Genomic DNA, 23,757 nt, shown 5'->3' on the forward strand with positions numbered 1-23,757 from the left:
AGTGGAAAACGCTGGTACTCCAGTATTGCTTTTGCGGTTGCACAACGTATGTAACCATGCGATTTCAGCACTTGTCCATTTTGCAGTATATGACTTTTCGATAAAAAATATTTTTTTTCTGTACAAGCTTTATTATACAGTGGAAAACGCTGATACTCCAGTACTGAGTTTGCGGTTGCACAACGTATGTGACTATGCGATTTCAACACTTGTCCATTTTGCAGTATATGACTTTTCGATAAAAAATATTTTTTTTCATTACAAGCTTTATTATACAGTGGAAACCGCTGGTACTCCAGTATTGCTTTTGCGGTTGCACAACGTATGTAACCATGCGATTTCAGCACTTGTCCATTTTGCAGTATATGACTTTTCGATAAAAAATATTTTTTTTCTGTACAAGCTTTATTATACAGTGGAAAACGCTGATACTCCAGTACTGAGTTTGCGGTTGCACAACGTATGTAACCATGCGATTTCAGCACATGTCCATTTTGCAGTATATGACTTTTCGATAAAAAATATTTTTTTTCATTACAAGCTTTATTATACAGTGGAAAACGCTAATACTCCAGTATTGCGTTTGCGGTTGCACAACGTATGTAACTATGCGATTTCAGCACTTGTCCATTTTGCAGTATATGACTTTTCGATAAAAAATATTTTTTTTCATTACAAGCTTTATTATACAGTGGAAAACGCTGATACTCCAGTACTGAGTTTGCGGTTGTACAACGTATGTGACTATGCGATTTCAACACTTGTCCATTTTGCAGTATATGACTTTTCGATAAAAAATATTTTTTTTCAGTACAAGCTTTAATTTATTATACAGTGGAAAACGCTGATACTCCAGTACTGAGTTTGCGGTTGCACAACGTATGTAACTATGCGATTTCAGCACTTGTCCAATTTGCAGTATATGACTTTTCGATAAAAAATATTTTTTTTTAGTACAAGCTTTATTATACAGTGGAAAACGCTGGTACTCCAGTATTGCTTTTGCGGTTGAACAACGTATGTAACTATGCGATTTCAGCACTTGTCCATTTTGCAGTATATGACTTTTCGACAAAAAATATTTTTTTTCTGTACAAGTTTATTATACAGTGGAAAACGCTGATACTCCAGTACTGAGTTTGCGGTTGCACAACGTATGTAACTATGCGATTTCAGCACTTGTCCATTTTGCAGTATATGACTTTTCGATAAAAAATATTTTTTTTCATTACAAGCTTTATTATACCGTGGAAAACGCTGATACTCCAGTATTGCGTTTGCGGTTGCACAACGTATGTAACTATGCGCTTTCAGCACTTATCCATTTTGCAGTATATGACTTTTCGATAAAAAATATTTTTTTTCAGTATAAGCTTTATTATACAGTGGAAAACGCTGATACTCCAGTACTGAGTTTGCGGTTGCACAACGTATGAAACCATGCGATTTCAGCACTTGTCCATTTTGCAGTATATGACTTTTCGATAAAAAATATTTTTTTTCTGTACAAGCTTTATTATACAGTGGAAAACGCTGATACTCCAGTACTGAGTTTGCGGTTGCACAACGTATGTGACTATGCGATTTCAACACTTGTCCATTTTGCAGTATATGACTTTTCGATAAAAAATATTTTTTTTCATTACAAGCTTTATTATACAGTGGAAACCGCTGGTACTCCAGTATTGCTTTTGCGGTTGCACAACGTATGTAACCATGCGATTTCAGCACTTGTCCATTTTGCAGTATATGACTTTTCGATAAAAAATATTTTTTTTCTGTACAAGCTTTATTATACAGTGGAAAACGCTGATACTCCAGTACTGAGTTTGCGGTTGCACAACGTATGTAACCATGCGATTTCAGCACATGTCCATTTTGCAGTATATGACTTTTCGATAAAAAATATTTTTTTTCATTACAAGCTTTATTATACAGTGGAAAACGCTAATACTCCAGTATTGCGTTTGCGGTTGCACAACGTATGTAACTATGCGATTTCAGCACTTGTCCATTTTGCAGTATATGACTTTTCGATAAAAAATATTTTTTTTCATTACAAGCTTTATTATACAGTGGAAAACGCTGATACTCCAGTACTGAGTTTGCGGTTGTACAACGTATGTGACTATGCGATTTCAACACTTGTCCATTTTGCAGTATATGACTTTTCGATAAAAAATATTTTTTTTCAGTACAAGCTTTAATTTATTATACAGTGGAAAACGCTGATACTCCAGTACTGAGTTTGCGGTTGCACAACGTATGTAACTATGCGATTTCAGCACTTGTCCAATTTGCAGTATATGACTTTTCGATAAAAAATATTTTTTTTTAGTACAAGCTTTATTATACAGTGGAAAACGCTGGTACTCCAGTATTGCTTTTGCGGTTGAACAACGTATGTAACTATGCGATTTCAGCACTTGTCCATTTTGCAGTATATGACTTTTCGACAAAAAATATTTTTTTTCTGTACAAGTTTATTATACAGTGGAAAACGCTGATACTCCAGTACTGAGTTTGCGGTTGCACAACGTATGTAACTATGCGATTTCAGCACTTGTCCATTTTGCAGTATATGACTTTTCGATAAAAAATATTTTTTTTCATTACAAGCTTTATTATACCGTGGAAAACGCTGATACTCCAGTATTGCGTTTGCGGTTGCACAACGTATGTAACTATGCGCTTTCAGCACTTATCCATTTTGCAGTATATGACTTTTCGATAAAAAATATTTTTTTTCAGTATAAGCTTTATTATACAGTGGAAAACGCTGATACTCCAGTACTGAGTTTGCGGTTGCACAACGTATGAAACCATGCGATTTCAGCACTTGTCCATTTTGCAGTATATGACTTTTCGATAAAAAATATTTTTTTTCAGTACAAGCTTTATTATACAGTGGAAAACGCTGATACTCCAGTACTGAGTTTGCGGTTGCACAACGTATGTAACCACGCGATTTCAGCACATGTCCATTTTGCAGTATATGACTTTTCGATAAAAAATATTTTTTTTCATTACAAGCTTTATTATACAGTGGAAAACGCTGATACTCCTGTATTGCGTTTGCGGTTGCACAACGTATGTAACTATGCGCTTTCAGCACTTGTCCATTTTGCAGTATATGACTTTTCGATAAAAAATTTTTTTTTTCAGTACAAGCTTTATTATACAGTGAAAAACGCTTATACTCCAGTATTGCTTTTGCGGTTGCACAACGTATGTAACTGTGCGATTTCAGCACTTGTCCATTTTGCAGTATATGACTTTTCGATAAAAAATATTTTTTTTCATTACAAGCTTTATTATACATTGGAAAACGCTGATACTCCAGTATTGCGTTTGCGGTTGCACAACGTATGTAACTATGCGCTTTCAGCACTTGTCCATTTTGCAGTATATGACTTTTCGATAAAAAATATTTTTTTTCAGTACAAGCTTTATTATACAGTGGAAAACGCTGATACTCCAGTACTAAGTTTGCGGTTGCACAACGTATGTAACCATGCGATTTCAGCACTTGTCCATTTTGCAGTATATGACTTTTCGATAAAAAATATTTTTTTTCAGTACAAGCTTTATTATACAGTGGTAAACGCTGATACTCCAGTATTGCTTTTGCGGTTGCACAACGTATGTAACTGTGCGATTTCAGCACTTCTCCATTTTGCAGTATATGACTTTTCGATAAAAAATGTTTTTTTTTCAGTACAAGCTTTATTATACAGTGGAAAACGCTGATACTCCAGCACTGAGTTTGCGGTTGCACAACGTATGTAACTGTGCGATTTCAGCACTTGTCCATTTTGCAGTATATGACTTTTCGATAAAAAATATTTTTTTTCATTGCAAGCTTTATTATACAGTGGAAAACGCTGATACTCCAGTACTGAGTTTGCGGTTGAACAACGTATGTAACTATGCGCTTTCAGCACTTATCCATTTTGCAGTATATGACTTTTCGATAAAAAATATTTTTTTTCATTACAAGCTTTATTATACAGTGGAAAACGCTGATACTCCAGTATTGCTTTTGCGGTTGCACAACGTATGTAACCATGCGATTTCAGCACTTGTCCATTTTGCAGTATATGACTTTTCGATAAAAAATATTTTTTTTCATTACAAGCTTTATTATACAGTGGAAAACGCTGATACTCCAGTACTGAGTTTGCGGTTGCACAACGTATGTAACCATGCGATTTCAGCACATGTCCATTTTGCAGTATATGACTTTTCGATAAAAAATATTTTTTTTCATTACAAGCTTTATTATACAGTGGAAAACGCTAATACTCCAGTATTACGTTTGCGGTTGCACAACGTATGTAACTATGCGATTTCAGCACTTGTCCATTTTGCAGTATATGACTTTTCGATAAAAAATATTTTTTTTCATTACAAGCTTTATTATACAGTGGAAAACGCTGATACTCCAGTACTGAGTTTGCGGTTGCACAACGTATGTGACTATGCGATTTCAACACTTGTCCATTTTGCAGTATATGACTTTTCGATAAAAAATATTTTTTTTCAGTACAAGCTTTAATTTATTATACAGTGGAAAACGCTGATACTCCAGTACTGAGTTTGCGGTTGCACAACGTATGTAACTATGCGATTTCAGCCCTTGTCCATTTTGCAGTATATGACTTTTCGACAAAAAATATTTTTTTTTAGTACAAGCTTTATTATACAGTGAAAAACGCTGGTAGTCCAGTATTGCTTTTGCGGTTGCACAACGTATGTAACTATGCGATTTCAGCACTTGTCCATTTTGCAGTATATGACTTTTCGATAAAAAATATTTTTTTTCATTACAAGCTTTATTATACAGTGGAAAACGCTGATACTCCAGTATTGCGTTTGCGGTTGCACAACGTATGTAACTATGCGCTTTCAGCACTTGTCCATTTTGCAGTATATGACTTTTCGACAAAAAATTTTTTTTTCAGTACAAGCTTTATTATACAGTGGAAAACGCTGATACTCCAGTACTGAGTTTGCGGTTGCACAACGTATGTAACCATGCGATTTCAGCACTTGTCCATTTTGCAGTATATGACTTTTCGATAAAAAATATTTTTTTTCAGTACAAGCTTTATTATACAGTGGAAAACGCTGATACTCCAGTAATGAGTTTGCGGTTGCACAACGTATGTAACTATGCGATTTCAGCACTTGTCCATTTTGCAGTATATGACTTTTCGATAAAAAATATTTTTTTTTAGTACAAGTTTTATTATACAGTGGAAAACGCTGGTACTCCAGTATTGCTTTTGCGGTTGCACAACGTATGTAACCATGCGATTTCAGCACTTGTCCATTTTGCAGTATATGACTTTTCGATAAAAAATATTTTTTTTCTGTACAAGCTTTATTATACAGTGGAAAACGCTGATACTCCAGTACTGAGTTTGCGGTTGCACAACGTATGTAACCATGCGATTTCAACACTTGTCCATTTTGCAGTATGTGACTTTTCGATAAAAAATATTTTTTTTCAGTACAAGCTTTAATTTATTATACAGTGGAAAACGCTGATACTCCAGTACTGAGTTTGCGGTTGCACAACGTATGTAACTATGCGATTTCAGCCCTTGTCCATTTTGCAGTATATGACTTTTCGATAAAAAATATTTTTTTTTAGTACAAGCTTTATTATAGAGTGAAAAACGCTGGTACTCCAGTATTGCTTTTGCGGTTGCACAACGTATGTAACTATGCGATTTCAGCACTTGTCCATTTTGCAGTATATGACTTTTCGATAAAAAATATTTTTTTTCAGTACAAGCTTTATTATACAGTGGAAAACGCTGATACTCCAGTAATGAGTTTGCGGTTGCACAACGTATGTAACTATGCGATTTCAGCACTTGTCCATTTTGCAGTATATGACTTTTCGATAAAAAATATTTTTTTTTAGTACAAGCTTTATTATACAGTGGAAAACGTTGGTACTCCAGTATTGCTTTTGCGGTTGCACAACGTATGTAACCATGCGATTTCAGCACTTGTCCATTTTGCAGTATATGACTTTTCGATAAAAAATATTTTTTTTCTGTACAAGCTTTATTATACAGTGGAAAACGCTGATACTCCAGTACTGAGTTTGCGGTTGCACAACGTATGTAACCATGCGATTTCAGCACATGTCCATTTTGCAGTATATGACTTTTCGATAAAAAATATTTTTTTTCATTACAAGCTTTATTATACAGTGGAAAACGCTAATACTCCAGTATTGCGTTTGCGGTTGCACAACGTATGTAACTATGCGATTTCAGCACTTGTCCATTTTGCAGTATATGACTTTTCGATAAAAAATATTTTTTTTCATTACAAGCTTTATTATACAGTGGAAAACGCTGATACTCCAGTACTGAGTTTGCGGTTGCACAACGTATGTGACTATGCGATTTCAACACTTGTCCATTTTGCAGTATATGACTTTTCGATAAAAAATTTTTTTTTTCAGTACAAGCTTTATTTTTTGTTATACAGTGGAAAACGCTGATACTCCAGTACTGAGTTTGCGGTTGCACAACGTATGTAACTATGCGATTTCAGCACTTGTCCATTTTGCAGTATATGACTTTTCGATAAAAAATATTTTTTTTCATAACAAGCTTTATTATACAGTGGAAAACGCTGATACTCAAGTATTGCGTTTGCGGTTGCACAACGTATGTAACTATGCGCTTTCAGCACTTGTCCATTTTGCAGTATATGACTTTTCGATAAAAAATATTTTTTTTCAGTACAAGCTTTATTATACAGTGGAAAACGCTGATACTCCAGTACTGAGTTTGCGGTTGCACAACGTATGTAACCATGCGATTTCAGCACTTGTCCATTTTGCAGTATATGACTTTTCGATAAAAAATATTTTTTTTCAGTACAAGCTTTATTATACAGTGGAAAACGCTGATACTCCAGTACTGAGTTTGCGGTTGCACAACGTATGTAACCATGCGATTTCAGCACATGTCCATTTTGCAGTATATGGCTTTTCGATAAAAAATATTTTTTTTCATTACAAGCTTTATTATACAGTGGAAAACGCTGATACTCCAGTTACTGAGTTTGCGGTTGCACAACGTATGTGACTATGCGATTTCAACACTTGTCCATTTTGCAGTATATGACTTTTCGATAAAAAATATTTTTTTTCAGTACAAGCTTTAATTTATTATACAGTGGAAAACGCTGATACTCCAGTACTGAGTTTGCGGTTGCACAACGTATGTAACTATGCGATTTCAGCCCTTGTCCATTTTGCAGTATATGACTTTTCGATAAAAAATATTTTTTTTTAGTTCAAGCGTTATTATACAGTGAAAAACGCTGGTACTCCAGTATTGCTTTTGCGGTTGCACAACGTATGTAACTATGCGATTTCAGCACTTGTCCATTTTGCAGTATATGACTTTTCGATAAAAAATATTTTTTTTCATTACAAGCTTTATTATACAGTGGAAAACGCTGATACTCCAGTATTGCGTTTGCGGTTGCACAACGTATGTAACTATGTGCTTTCAGCACTTGTCCATTTTGCAGTATATGACTTTTCGATAAAAAATATTTTTTTTCAGTACAAGCTTTATTATACAGTGGAAAACGCTGATACTCCAGTACTGAGTTTGCGGTTGCACAACGTATGTAACCATGCGATTTCAGCACTTGTCCATTTTGCAGTATATGACTTTTCGATAAAAAATATTTTTTTTCAGTACAAGCTTTATTATACAGTGGAAAACGCTGATACTCCAGTAATGAGTTTGCGGTTGCACAACGTAAATAACTATGCGATTTCAGCACTTGTCCATTTTGCAGTATATGACTTTTCGATAAAAAATATTTTTTTTCTGTACAAGCTTTATTATACAGTGGAAAACGCTGATACTCCAGTACTGAGTTTGCGGTTGCACAACGTATGTAACCATGCGATTTCAGCACATGTCCATTTTGCAGTATATGACTTTTCGATAAAAAATATTTTTTTTCATTACAAGCTTTATTATACAGTGGAAAACGCTGATACTCCAGTACTGAGTTTGCGGTTGCACAACGTATGTGACTATGCGATTTCAACACTTGTCCATTTTGCAGTATATGACTTTTCAAAAAAAAATTTTTTTTTTCAGTACAAGCTTTATTTTATTATACAGTGGAAAACGCTGATACTCCAGTACTGAGTTTGCGGTTGCACAACGTATGTAACTATGCGATTTCAGCACTTGTCCATTTTGCAGTATATGACTTTTCGATAAAAAATATTTTTTTTCATTACAAGCTTTATTATACAGTGGAAAACGCTGATACTCCAGTATTGCGTTTGCGGTTGCACAACGTATGTAACTATGCGCTTTCAGCACTTGTCCATTTTGCAGTATATGACTTTTCGATAAAAAATATTTTTTTTCAGTACAAGCTTTATTATACAGTGGAAAACGCTGATACTCCAGTACTGAGTTTGCGGTTGCACAACGTATGTAACCATGCGATTTCAGCACTTGTCCACTTTGCAGTATATGACTTTTCGATAAAAAATATTTTTTTTCAGTACAAGCTTTATTATACAGTGGAAAACGCTGATACTCCAGTACTGAGTTTGCGGTTGCACAACGTATGTAACCATGCGATTTCAGCACATGTCCATTTTGCAGTATATGACTTTTCGATAAAAAATATTTTTTTTCATTACAAGCTTTATTATACAGTGGAAAACGCTGATACTCCAGTTACTGAGTTTGCGGTTGCACAACGTATGTGACTATGCGATTTCAACACTTGTCCATTTTGCAGTATATGACTTTTCGATAAAAAATATTTTTTTTCAGTACAAGCTTTAATTTATTATACAGTGGAAAACGCTGATACTCCAGTACTGAGTTTGCGGTTGCACAACGTATGTAACTATGCGATTTCAGCCCTTGTCCATTTTGCAGTATATGACTTTTCGATAAAAAATATTTTTTTTTAGTACAAGCGTTATTATACAGTGAAAAACGCTGGTACTCCAGTATTGCTTTTGCGGTTGCACAACGTATGTAACTATGCGATTTCAGCACTTGTCCATTTTGCAGTATATGACTTTTCGATAAAAAATATTTTTTTTCATTACAAGCTTTATTATACAGTGGAAAACGCTGATACTCCAGTATTGCGTTTGCGGTTGCACAACGTATGTAACTATGCGCTTTCAGCACTTGTCCATTTTGCAGTATATGACTTTTCGATAAAAAATATTTTTTTTCAGTACAAGCTTTATTATACAGTGGAAAACGCTGATACTCCAGTACTGAGTTTGCGGTTGCACAACGTATGTAACCATGCGATTTCAGCACTTGTCCATTTTGCAGTATATGACTTTTCGATAAAAAATATTTTTTTTCAGTACAAGCTTTATTATACAGTGGAAAACGCTGATACTCCAGTAATGAGTTTGCGGTTGCACAACGTAAATAACTATGCGATTTCAGCACTTGTCCATTTTGCAGTATATGACTTTTCGATAAAAAATATTTTTTTTTAGTACAAGCTTTATTATACAGTGGAAAACGCTGGTACTCCAGTACTGAGTTTGCGGTTGCACAACGTACGTAACCATGCGATTTCAGCACATGTCCATTTTGCAGTATATGACTTTTCGATAAAAAATATTTTTTTTCATTACAAGCTTTATTATACAGTGGAAAACGCTAATACTCCAGTATTGCGTTTGCGGTTGCACAACGTATGTAACTATGCGATTTCAGCACTTGTCCATTTTGCAGTATATGACTTTTCGATAAAAAATATTTTTTTTCATTACAAGCTTTATTATACAGTGGAAAACGCTGATACTCCAGTAATGAGTTTGCGGTTGCACAACGTAAATAACTATGCGATTTCAGCACTTGTCCATTTTGCAGTATATGACTTTTCGATAAAAAATATTTTTTTTCTGTACAAGCTTTATTATACAGTGGAAAACGCTGATACTCCAGTACTGAGTTTGCGGTTGCACAACGTATGTAACCATGCGATTTCAGCACATGTCCATTTTGCAGTATATGACTTTTCGATAAAAAATATTTTTTTTCATTACAAGCTTTATTATACAGTGGAAAACGCTGATACTCCAGTACTGAGTTTGCGGTTGCACAACGTATGTGACTATGCGATTTCAACACTTGTCCATTTTGCAGTATATGACTTTTCGATAAAAAATTTTTTTTTTCAGTACAAGCTTTATTTTATTATACAGTGGAAAACGCTGATACTCCAGTACTGAGTTTGCGGTTGCACAACGTATGTAACTATGCGATTTCAGCACTTGTCCATTTTGCAGTATATGACTTTTCGATAAAAAATATTTTTTTTCATTACAAGCTTTATTATACAGTGGAAAACGCTGATACTCCAGTATTGCGTTTGCGGTTGCACAACGTATGTAACTATGCGCTTTCAGCACTTGTCCATTTTGCAGTATATGACTTTTCGATAAAAAATATTTTTTTTCAGTACAAGCTTTATTATACAGTGGAAAACGCTGATACTCCAGTACTGAGTTTGCGGTTGCACAACGTATGTAACCATGCGATTTCAGCACTTGTCCATTTTGCAGTATATGACTTTTCGATAAAAAATATTTTTTTTCAGTACAAGCTTTATTATACAGTGGAAAACGCTGATACTCCAGTACTGAGTTTGCGGTTGCACAACGTATGTAACCATGCGATTTCAGCACATGTCCATTTTGCAGTATATGACTTTTCGATAAAAAATATTTTTTTTCATTACAAGCTTTATTATACAGTGGAAAACGCTGATACTCCAGTTACTGAGTTTGCGGTTGCACAACGTATGTGACTATGCGATTTCAACACTTGTCCATTTTGCAGTATATGACTTTTCGATAAAAAATATTTTTTTTCAGTACAAGCTTTAATTTATTATACAGTGGAAAACGCTGATACTCCAGTACTGAGTTTGCGGTTGCACAACGTATGTAACTATGCGATTTCAGCCCTTGTCCATTTTGCAGTATATGACTTTTCGATAAAAAATATTTTTTTTTAGTACAAGCGTTATTATACAGTGAAAAACGCTGGTACTCCAGTATTGCTTTTGCGGTTGCACAACGTATGTAACTATGCGATTTCAGCACTTGTCCATTTTGCAGTATATGACTTTTCGATAAAAAATATTTTTTTTCATTACAAGCTTTATTATACAGTGGAAAACGCTGATACTCCAGTATTGCGTTTGCGGTTGCACAACGTATGTAACTATGCGCTTTCAGCACTTGTCCATTTTGCAGTATATGACTTTTCGATAAAAAATATTTTTTTTCAGTACAAGCTTTATTATACAGTGGAAAACGCTGATACTCCAGTACTGAGTTTGCGGTTGCACAACGTATGTAACCATGCGATTTCAGCACTTGTCCATTTTGCAGTATATGACTTTTCGATAAAAAATATTTTTTTTCAGTACAAGCTTTATTATACAGTGGAAAACGCTGATACTCCAGTAATGAGTTTGCGGTTGCACAACGTAAATAACTATGCGATTTCAGCACTTGTCCATTTTGCAGTATATGACTTTTCGATAAAAAATATTTTTTTTTAGTACAAGCTTTATTATACAGTGGAAAACGCTGGTACTCCAGTACTGAGTTTGCGGTTGCACAACGTACGTAACCATGCGATTTCAGCACATGTCCATTTTGCAGTATATGACTTTTCGATAAAAAATATTTTTTTTCATTACAAGCTTTATTATACAGTGGAAAACGCTAATACTCCAGTATTGCGTTTGCGGTTGCACAACGTATGTAACTATGCGATTTCAGCACTTGTCCATTTTGCAGTATATGACTTTTCGATAAAAAATATTTTTTTTCATTACAAGCTTTATTATACAGTGGAAAACGCTGATACTCCAGTACTGAGTTTGCGGTTGCACAACGTATGTGACTATGCGATTTCAACACTTGTCCATTTTGCAGTATATGACTTTTCGATAAAAAATATTTTTTTTCAGTACAAGCTTTAATTTATTATACTGTGGAAAACGCTGATACTCCAGTACTGAGTTTGCGGTTGCACAACGTATGTAACCATGCGATTTCAGCACATGTCCATTTTGCAGTATATGACTTTTCGATAAAAAATATTTTTTTTCATTACAAGCTTTATTATACAGTGGAAAACGCTAATACTCCAGTATTGCGTTTGCGGTTGCACAACGTATGTAACTATGCGATTTCAGCACTTGTCCATTTTGCAGTATATGACTTTTCGATAAAAAATATTTTTTTTCATTACAAGCTTTATTATACAGTGGAAAACGCTGATACTCCAGTACTGAGTTTGCGGTTGCACAACGTATATGACTATGCGATTTCAACACTTGTCCATTTTGCAGTATATGACTTTTCGATAAAAAATATTTTTTTTCAGTACAAGCTTTAATTTATTATACAGTGGAAAACGCTGATACTCCAGTACTGAGTTTGCGGTTGCACAACGTATGTAACTATGCGATTTCAGCCCTTGTCCATTTTGCAGTATATGACTTTTCGATAAAAAATATTTTTTTTTAGTACAAGCTTTATTATACAGTGAAAAACGCTGGTACTCCAGTATTGCTTTTGCGGTTGCACAACGTATGTAACTATGCGATTTCAGCACTTGTCCATTTTGCAGTATATGACTTTTCGATAAAAAATATTTTTTTTCATTACAAGCTTTATTATACAGTGGAAAACGCTGATACTCCAGTATTGCGTTTGCGGTTGCACAACGTATGTAACTATGCGCTTTCAGCACTTGTCCATTTTGCAGTATATGACTTTTCGATAAAAAATATTTTTTTTCAGTACAAGCTTTATTATACAGTGGAAAACGCTGATACTCCAGTACTGAGTTTGCGGTTGCACAACGTATGTAACTATGCGATTTCAGCACTTGTCCATTTTGCAGTATATGACTTTTCGATAAAAAATATTTTTTTTCAGTACAAGCTTTATTATACAGTGGTAAACGCTGATACTCCAGTATTGCTTTTGCGGTTGCACAACGTATGTAACTGTGCGATTTCAGCACTTGTCCATTTTGCAGTATATGACTTTTCGATAAAAAATGTTTTTTTTTCAGTACAAGCTTTATTATACAGTGGAAAACGCTGATACTCCAGCACTGAGTTTGCGGTTGCACAACGTATGTAACTGTGCGATTTCAGCACTTGTCCATTTTGCAGTATATGACTTTTCGATAAAAAATATTTTTTTTCAGTACAAGCTTTATTATACAGTGGTAAACGCTGATACTCCAGTATTGCTTTTGCGGTTGCACAACGTATGTGACTGTGCGATTTCAGCACTTGTCCATTTTGCAGTATATGACTTTTCGATAAAAAATATTTTTTTTCATTGCAAGCTTTATTATACAGTGGAAAACGCTGATACTCCAGTACTGAGTTTGCGGTTGAACAACGTATGTAACTATATATGCGCTTTCAGCACTTATCCATTTTGCAGGATATGACTTTTCGATAAAAAATATTTTTTTTCATTACAAGCTTTATTATACAGTGGAAAACGCTGATACTCCAGTATTGCTTTTGCGGTTGCACAACGTATGTAACCATGCGATTTCAGCACTTGTCCATTTTGCAGTATATGACTTTTCGATAAAAAATATTTTTTTTCATTACAAGCTTTATTATACAGTGGAAAACGCTGATACTCCAGTACTGAGTTTGCGGTTGCACAACGTATGTAACCATGCGATTTCAGCACATGTCCATTTTGCAGTATATGACTTTTCGATAAAAAATATTTTTTTTCATTACAAGCTTTATTATACAGTGGAAAACGCTAATACTCCATTATTGCGTTTGCGGTTGCACAACGTATGTAACTATGCGATTTCAGCACTTGTCCATTTTGCAGTATATGACTTTTCGATAAAAAATATTTTTTTTCATTACAAGCTTTATTATACAGTGGAAATCGCTGATACTCCAGTACTGAGTTTGCGGTTGCACAACGTATGTGACTATGCGATTTCAACACTTGTCCATTTTGCAGTATATGACTTTTCGATAAAAAATATTTTTTTTCAGTACAAGCTTTAATTTATTATACAGTGGAAAACGCTGATACTCCAGTACTGAGTTTGCGGTTGCACAACGTATGTAACTATGCGATTTCAGCCCTTGTCCATTTTGCAGTATATGACTTTTCGATAAAAAATATTTTTTTTTTGTACAAGCTTTATTATACAGTGAAAAACGCTGGTACTCCAGTATTGCTTTTGCGGTTGCACAACGTATGTAACTATGCGATTTCAGCACTTGTCCATTTTGCAGTATATGACTTTTCGATAAAAAATATTTTTTTTCATTACAAGCTTTATTATACAGTGGAAAACGCTGATACTCCAGTATTGCGTTTGCGGTTGCACAACGTATGTAACTATGCGCTTTCAGCACTTGTCCATTTTGCAGTATATGACTTTTCGATAAAAAATATTTTTTTTCAGTACAAGCTTTATTATACAGTGGAAAACGCTGATACTCCAGTACTGAGTTTGCGGTTGCACAACGTATGTAACTATGCGATTTCAGCACTTGTCCATTTTGCAGTATATGACTTTTCGATAAAAAATATTTTTTTTCAGTACAAGCTTTATTATACAGTGGAAAACGCTGATACTCCAGTAATGAGTTTGCGGTTGCACAACGTATGTAACTATGCGATTTCAGCACTTGTCCATTTTGCAGTATATGACTTTTCGATAAAAAATATTTTTTTTTAGTACAAGCTTTATTATACAGTGGAAAACGCTGGTACTCCAGTATTGCTTTTGCGGTTGCACAACGTATGTAACCATGCGATTTCAGCACTTGTCCATTTTGCAGTATATGACTTTTCGATAAAAAATATTTTTTTTCTGTACAAGCTTTATTATACAGTGGAAAACGCTGATACTCCAGTACTGAGTTTGCGGTTGCACAACGTATGTGACTATGCGATTTCAACACTTGTCCATTTTGCAGTATATGACTTTTCGATAAAAAATATTTTTTTTCATTACAAGCTTTATTATACAGTGGAAACCGCTGGTACTCCAGTATTGCTTTTGCGGTTGCACAACGTATGTAACCATGCGATTTCAGCACTTGTCCATTTTGCAGTATATGACTTTTCGATAAAAAATATTTTTTTTCTGTACAAGCTTTATTATACAGTGGAAAACGCTGATACTCCAGTACTGAGTTTGCGGTTGCACAACGTATGTAACCATGCGATTTCAGCACATGTCCATTTTGCAGTATATGACTTTTCGATAAAAAATATTTTTTTTCATTACAAGCTTTATTATACAGTGGAAAACGCTAATACTCCAGTATTGCGTTTGCGGTTGCACAACGTATGTAACTATGCGATTTCAGCACTTGTCCATTTTGCAGTATATGACTTTTCGATAAAAAATATTTTTTTTCATTACAAGCTTTATTATACAGTGGAAAACGCTGATACTCCAGTACTGAGTTTGCGGTTGTACAACGTATGTGACTATGCGATTTCAACACTTGTCCATTTTGCAGTATATGACTTTTCGATAAAAAATATTTTTTTTCAGTACAAGCTTTAATTTATTATACAGTGGAAAACGCTGATACTCCAGTACTGAGTTTGCGGTTGCACAACGTATGTAACTATGCGATTTCAGCACTTGTCCAATTTGCAGTATATGACTTTTCGATAAAAAATATTTTTTTTTAGTACAAGCTTTATTATACAGTGGAAAACGCTGGTACTCCATTATTGCTTTTGCGGTTGAACAACGTATGTAACTATGCGATTTCAGCACTTGTCCATTTTGCAGTATATGACTTTTCGACAAAAAATATTTTTTTTCTGTACAAGTTTATTATACAGTGGAAAACGCTGATACTCCAGTACTGAGTTTGCGGTTGCACAACGTATGTAACTATGCGATTTCAGCACTTGTCCATTTTGCAGTATATGACTTTTCGATAAAAAATATTTTTTTTCATTACAAGCTTTATTATACCGTGGAAAACGCTGATACTCCAGTATTGCGTTTGCGGTTGCACAACGTATGTAACTATGCGCTTTCAGCACTTATCCATTTTGCAGTATATGACTTTTCGATAAAAAATATTTTTTTTCAGTATAAGCTTGATTATACAGTGGAAAACGCTGATACTCCAGTACTGAGTTTGCGGTTGCACAACGTATGTAACCATGCGATTTCAGCACTTGTCCATTTTGCAGTATATGACTTTTCGATAAAAAATATTTTTTTTCAGTACAAGCTTTATTATACAGTGGAAAACGCTGATACTCCAGTACTGAGTTTGCGGTTGCACAACGTATGTAACCACGCGATTTCAGCACATGTCCATTTTGCAGTATATGACTTTTCGATAAAAAATATTTTTTTTCATTACAAGCTTTATTATACAGTGGAAAACGCTGATACTCCTGTATTGCGTTTGCGGTTGCACAACGTATGTAACTATGCGCTTTCAGCACTTGTCCATTTTGCAGTATATGACTTTTCGATAAAAAGTTTTTTTTTTCAGTACAAGCTTTATTATACAGTGAAAAACGCTTATACTCCAGTATTGCTTTTGCGGTTGCACAACGTATGTAACTGTGCGATTTCAGCACTTGTCCATTTTGCAGTATATGACTTTTCGATAAAAAATATTTTTTTTCATTACAAGCTTTATTATACATTGGAAAACGCTGATACTCCAGTATTGCGTTTGCGGTTGCACAACGTATGTAACTATGCGCTTTCAGCACTTGTCCATTTTGCAGTATATGACTTTTCGATAAAAAATATTTTTTTTCAGTACAAGCTTTATTATACAGTGGAAAACGCTGATACTCCAGTACTAAGTTTGCGGTTGCACAACGTATGTAACCATGCGATTTCAGCACTTGTCCATTTTGCAGTATATGACTTTTCGATAAAAAATATTTTTTTTCAGTACAAGCTTTATTATACAGTGGTAAACGCTGATACTCCAGTATTGCTTTTGCGGTTGCACAACGTATGTAACTGTGCGATTTCAGCACTTCTCCATTTTGCAGTATATGACTTTTCGATAAAAAATGTTTTTTTTTCAGTACAAGCTTTATTATACAGTGGAAAACGCTGATACTCCAGCACTGAGTTTGCGGTTGCACAACGTATGTAACTGTGCGATTTCAGCACTTGTCCATTTTGCAGTATATGACTTTTCGATAAAAAATATTTTTTTTCAGTACAAGCTTTATTATACAGTGGTAAACGCTGATACTCCAGTATTGCTTTTGCGGTTGCACAACGTATGTGACTGTGCGATTTCAGCACTTGTCCATTTTGCAGTATATGACTTTTCGATAAAAAATATTTTTTTTCATTGCAAGCTTTATTATACAGTGGAAAACGCTGATACTCCAGTACTGAGTTTGCGGTTGAACAACGTATGTAACTATGCGCTTTCAGCACTTATCCATTTTGCAGGATATGACTTTTCGATAAAAAATATTTTTTTTCATTACAAGCTTTATTATACAGTGGAAAACGCTGATACTCCAGTATTGCTTTTGCGGTTGCACAACGTATGTAACCATGCGATTTCAGCACTTGTCCATTTTGCAGTATATGACTTTTCGATAAAAAATATTTTTTTTCATTACAAGCTTTATTATACAGTGGAAAACGCTGATACTCCAGTACTGAGTTTGCGGTTGCACAACGTATGTAACCATGCGATTTCAGCACATGTCCATTTTGCAGTATATGACTTTTCGATAAAAAATATTTTTTTTCATTACAAGCTTTATTATACAGTGGAAAACGCTAATACTCCAGTATTACGTTTGCGGTTGCACAACGTATGTAACTATGCGATTTCAGCACTTGTCCATTTTGCAGTATATGACTTTTCGATAAAAAATATTTTTTTTCATTACAAGCTTTATTATACAGTGGAAAACGCTGATACTCCAGTACTGAGTTTGCGGTTGCACAACGTATGTGACTATGCGATTTCAACACTTGTCCATTTTGCAGTATATGACTTTTCGATAAAAAATATTTTTTTTCAGTACAAGCTTTAATTTATTATACAGTGGAAAACGCTGATACTCCAGTACTGAGTTTGCGGTTGCACAACGTATGTAACTATGCGATTTCAGCCCTTGTCCATTTTGCAGTATATGACTTTTCGACAAAAAATATTTTTTTTTAGTACAAGCTTTATTATACAGTGAAAAACGCTGGTACTCCAGTATTGCTTTTGCGGTTGCACAACGTATGTAACTATGCGATTTCAGCACTTGTCCATTTTGCAGTATATGACTTTTCGATAAAAAATATTTTTTTTCATTACAAGCTTTATTATACAGTGGAAAACGCTGATACTCCAGTATTGCGTTTGCGGTTGCACAACGTATGTAACTATGCGCTTTCAGCACTTGTCCATTTTGCAGTATATGACTTTTCGACAAAAAATTTTTTTTTCAGTACAAGCTTTATTATACAGTGGAAAACGCTGATACTCCAGTACTGAGTTTGCGGTTGCACAACGTATGTAACCATGCGATTTCAGCACTTGTCCATTTTGCAGTATATGACTTTTCGATAAAAAATATTTTTTTTCAGTAGAAGCTTTATTATACAGTGGAAAACGCTGATACTCCAGTAATGAGTTTGCGGTTGCACAACGTATGTAACTATGCGATTTCAGCACTTGTCCATTTTGCAGTATATGACTTTTCGATAAAAAATATTTTTTTTTAGTACAAGTTTTATTATACAGTGGAAAACGCTGGTACTCCAGTATTGCTTTTGCGGTTGCACAACGTATGTAACCATGCGATTTCAGCACTTGTCCATTTTGCAGTATATGACTTTTCGATAAAAAATATTTTTTTTCTGTACAAGCTTTATTATACAGTGGAAAACGCTGATACTCCAGTACTGAGTTTGCGGTTGCACAACGTATGTAACCATGCGATTTCAGCACATGTCCATTTTGCAGTATATGACTTTTCGATAAAAAATATTTTTTTTCATTACAAGCTTTATTATACAGTGGAAAACGCTAATACTCCAGTATTGCGTTTGCGGTTGCACAACGTATGTAACTATGCGATTTCAGCACTTGTCCATTTTGCAGTATATGACTTTTCGATAAAAAATATTTTTTTTCATTACAAGCTTTATTATACAGTGGAAAACGCTGATACTCCAGTACTGAGTTTGCGGTTGCACAACGTATGTGACTATGCGATTTCAACACTTGTCCATTTTGCAGTATGTGACTTTTCGATAAAAAATATTTTTTTTCAGTACAAGCTTTAATTTATTATACAGTGGAAAACGCTGATACTCCAGTACTGAGTTTGCGGTTGCACAACGTATGTAACTATGCGATTTCAGCCCTTGTCCATTTTGCAGTATATGACTTTTCGATAAAAAATATTTTTTTTTAGTACAAGCTTTATTATAGAGTGAAAAACGCTGGTACTCCAGTATTGCTTTTGCGGTTGCACAACGTATGTAACTATGCGATTTCAGCACTTGTCCATTTTGCAGTATATGACTTTTCGATAAAAAATATTTTTTTTCAGTACAAGCTTTATTATACAGTGGAAAACGCTGATACTCCAGTAATGAGTTTGCGGTTGCACAACGTATGTAACTATGCGATTTCAGCACTTGTCCATTTTGCAGTATATGACTTTTCGATAAAAAATATTTTTTTTTAGTACAAGCTTTATTATACAGTGGAAAACGTTGGTACTCCAGTATTGCTTTTGCGGTTGCACAACGTATGTAACCATGCGATTTCAGCACTTGTCCATTTTGCAGTATATGACTTTTCGATAAAAAATATTTTTTTTCTGTACAAGCTTTATTATACAGTGGAAAACGCTGATACTCCAGTACTGAGTTTGCGGTTGCACAACGTATGTAACCATGCGATTTCAGCACATGTCCATTTTGCAGTATATGACTTTTCGATAAAAAATATTTTTTTTCATTACAAGCTTTATTATACAGTGGAAAACGCTAATACTCCAGTATTGCGTTTGCGGTTGCACAACGTATGTAACTATGCGATTTCAGCACTTGTCCATTTTGCAGTATATGACTTTTCGATAAAAAATATTTTTTTTCATTACAAGCTTTATTATACAGTGGAAAACGCTGATACTCCAGTACTGAGTTTGCGGTTGCACAACGTATGTGACTATGCGATTTCAACACTTGTCCATTTTGCAGTATATGACTTTTCGATAAAAAATTTTTTTTTTCAGTACAAGCTTTATTTTTTGTTATACAGTGGAAAACGCTGATACTCCAGTACTGAGTTTGCGGTTGCACAACGTATGTAACTATGCGATTTCAGCACTTGTCCATTTTGCAGTATATGACTTTTCGATAAAAAATATTTTTTTTCATTACAAGCTTTATTATACAGTGGAAAACGCTGATACTCAAGTATTGCGTTTGCGGTTGCACAACGTATGTAACTATGCGCTTTCAGCACTTGTCCATTTTGCAGTATATGACTTTTCGATAAAAAATATTTTTTTTCAGTACAAGCTTTATTATACAGTGGAAAACGCTGATACTCCAGTACTGAGTTTGCGGTTGCACAACGTATGTAACCATGCGATTTCAGCACATGTCCATTTTGCAGTATATGGCTTTTCGATAAAAAATATTTTTTTTCATTACAAGCTTTATTATACAGTGGAAAACGCTGATACTCCAGTTACTGAGTTTGCGGTTGCACAACGTATGTGACTATGCGATTTCAACACTTGTCCATTTTGCAGTATATGACTTTTCGATAAAAAATATTTTTTTTCAGTACAAGCTTTAATTTATTATACAGTGGAAAACGCTGATACTCCAGTACTGAGTTTGCGGTTGCACAACGTATGTAACTATGCGATTTCAGCCCTTGTCCATTTTGCAGTATATGACTTTTCGATAAAAAATATTTTTTTTTAGTACAAGCGTTATTATACAGTGAAAAACGCTGGTACTCCAGTATTGCTTTTGCGGTTGCACAACGTATGTAACTATGCGATTTCAGCACTTGTCCATTTTGCAGTATATGACTTTTCGATAAAAAATATTTTTTTTCATTACAAGCTTTATTATACAGTGGAAAACGCTGATACTCCAGTATTGCGTTTGCGGTTGCACAACGTATGTAACTATGTGCTTTCAGCACTTGTCCATTTTGCAGTATATGACTTTTCGATAAAAAATATTTTTTTTCAGTACAAGCTTTATTATACAGTGGAAAACGCTGATACTCCAGTACTGAGTTTGCGGTTGCACAACGTATGTAACCATGCGATTTCAGCACTTGTCCATTTTGCAGTATATGACTTTTCGATAAAAAATATTTTTTTTCAGTACAAGCTTTATTATACAGTGGAAAACGCTGATACTCCAGTAATGAGTTTGCGGTTGCACAACGTAAATAACTATGCGATTTCAGCACTTGTCCATTTTGCAGTATATGACTTTTCGATAAAAAATATTTTTTTTCTGTACAAGCTTTATTATACAGTGGAAAACGCTGATACTCCAGTACTGAGTTTGCGGTTGCACAACGTATGTAACCATGCGATTTCAGCACATGTCCATTCTGCAGTATATGACTTTTCGATAAAAAATATTTTTTTTCATTACAAGCTTTATTATACAGTGGAAAACGCTGATACTCCAGTACTGAGTTTGCGGTTGCACAACGTATGTGACTATGCGATTTCAACACTTGTCCATTTTGCAGTATATGACTTTTCGATAAAAAATTTTTTTTTTCAGTACAAGCTTTAATTTATTATACAGTGGAAAACGCTGATACTCCAGTACTGAGTTTGCGGTTGCACAACGTATGTAACTATGCGATTTCAGCACTTGTCCATTTTGCAGTATATGACTTTTCGATAAAAAATATTTTTTTTCATTACAAGCTTTATTATACAGTGGAAAACGCTGATACTCCAGTATTGCGTTTGCGGTTGCACAACGTATGTAACTATGCGCTTTCAGCACTTGTCCATTTTGCAGTATATGACTTTTCGATAAAAAATATTTTTTTTCAGTACAAGCTTTATTATACAGTGGAAAACGCTGATACTCCAGTACTGAGTTTGCGGTTGCACAACGTATGTAACCATGCGATTTCAGCACTTGTCCATTTTGCAGTATATGACTTTTCGATAAAAAATATTTTTTTTCAGTACAAGCTTTATTATACAGTGGAAAACGCTGATACTCCAGTACTGAGTTTGCGGTTGCACAACGTATGTAACCATGCGATTTCAGCACATGTCCATTTTGCAGTATATGACTTTTCGATAAAAAATATTTTTTTTCATTACAAGCTTTATTATACAGTGGAAAACGCTGATACTCCAGTTACTGAGTTTGCGGTTGCACAACGTATGTGACTATGCGATTTCAACACTTGTCCATTTTGCAGTATATGACTTTTCGATAAAAAATATTTTTTTTCAGTACAAGCTTTAATTTATTATACAGTGGAAAACGCTGATACTCCAGTACTGAGTTTGCGGTTGCACAACGTATGTAACTATGCGATTTCAGCCCTTGTCCATTTTGCAGTATATGACTTTTCGATAAAAAATATTTTTTTTTAGTACAAGCGTTATTATACAGTGAAAAACGCTGGTACTCCAGTATTGCTTTTGCGGTTGCACAACGTATGTAACTATGCGATTTCAGCACTTGTCCATTTTGCAGTATATGACTTTTCGATAAAAAATATTTTTTTTCATTACAAGCTTTATTATACAGTGGAAAACGCTGATACTCCAGTATTGCGTTTGCGGTTGCACAACGTATGTAACTATGCGCTTTCAGCACTTGTCCATTTTGCAGTATATGACTTTTCGATAAAAAATATTTTTTTTCAGTACAAGCTTTATTATACAGTGGAAAACGCTGATACTCCAGTACTGAGTTTGCGGTTGCACAACGTATGTAACCATGCGATTTCAGCACTTGTCCATTTTGCAGTATATGACTTTTCGATAAAAAATATTTTTTTTCAGTACAAGCTTTATTATACAGTGGAAAACGCTGATACTCCAGTAATGAGTTTGCGGTTGCACAACGTAAATAACTATGCGATTTCAGCACTTGTCCATTTTGCAGTATATGACTTTTCGATAAAAAATATTTTTTTTTAGTACAAGCTTTATTATACAGTGGAAAACGCTGGTACTCCAGTACTGAGTTTGCGGTTGCACAACGTATGTAACCATGCGATTTCAGCACATGTCCATTTTGCAGTATATGACTTTTCGATAAAAAATATTTTTTTTCATTACAAGCTTTATTATACAGTGGAAAACGCTAATACTCCAGTATTGCGTTTGCGGTTGCACAACGTATGTAACTATGCGATTTCAGCACTTGTCCATTTTGCAGTATATGACTTTTCGATAAAAAATATTTTTTTTCATTACAAGCTTTATTATACAGTGGAAAACGCTGATACTCCAGTACTGAGTTTGCGGTTGCACAACGTATGTGACTATGCGATTTCAACACTTGTCCATTTTGCAGTATATGACTTTTCGATAAAAAATATTTTTTTTCAGTACAAGCTTTAATTTATTATACTGTGGAAAACGCTGATACTCCAGTACTGAGTTTGCGGTTGCAC

This window comes from Ascidia mentula, chromosome 9, assembly GCF_947561715.1.
Source record: "Ascidia mentula chromosome 9, kaAscMent1.1, whole genome shotgun sequence".
Taxonomy (NCBI): domain Eukaryota; kingdom Metazoa; phylum Chordata; class Ascidiacea; order Phlebobranchia; family Ascidiidae; genus Ascidia; species Ascidia mentula.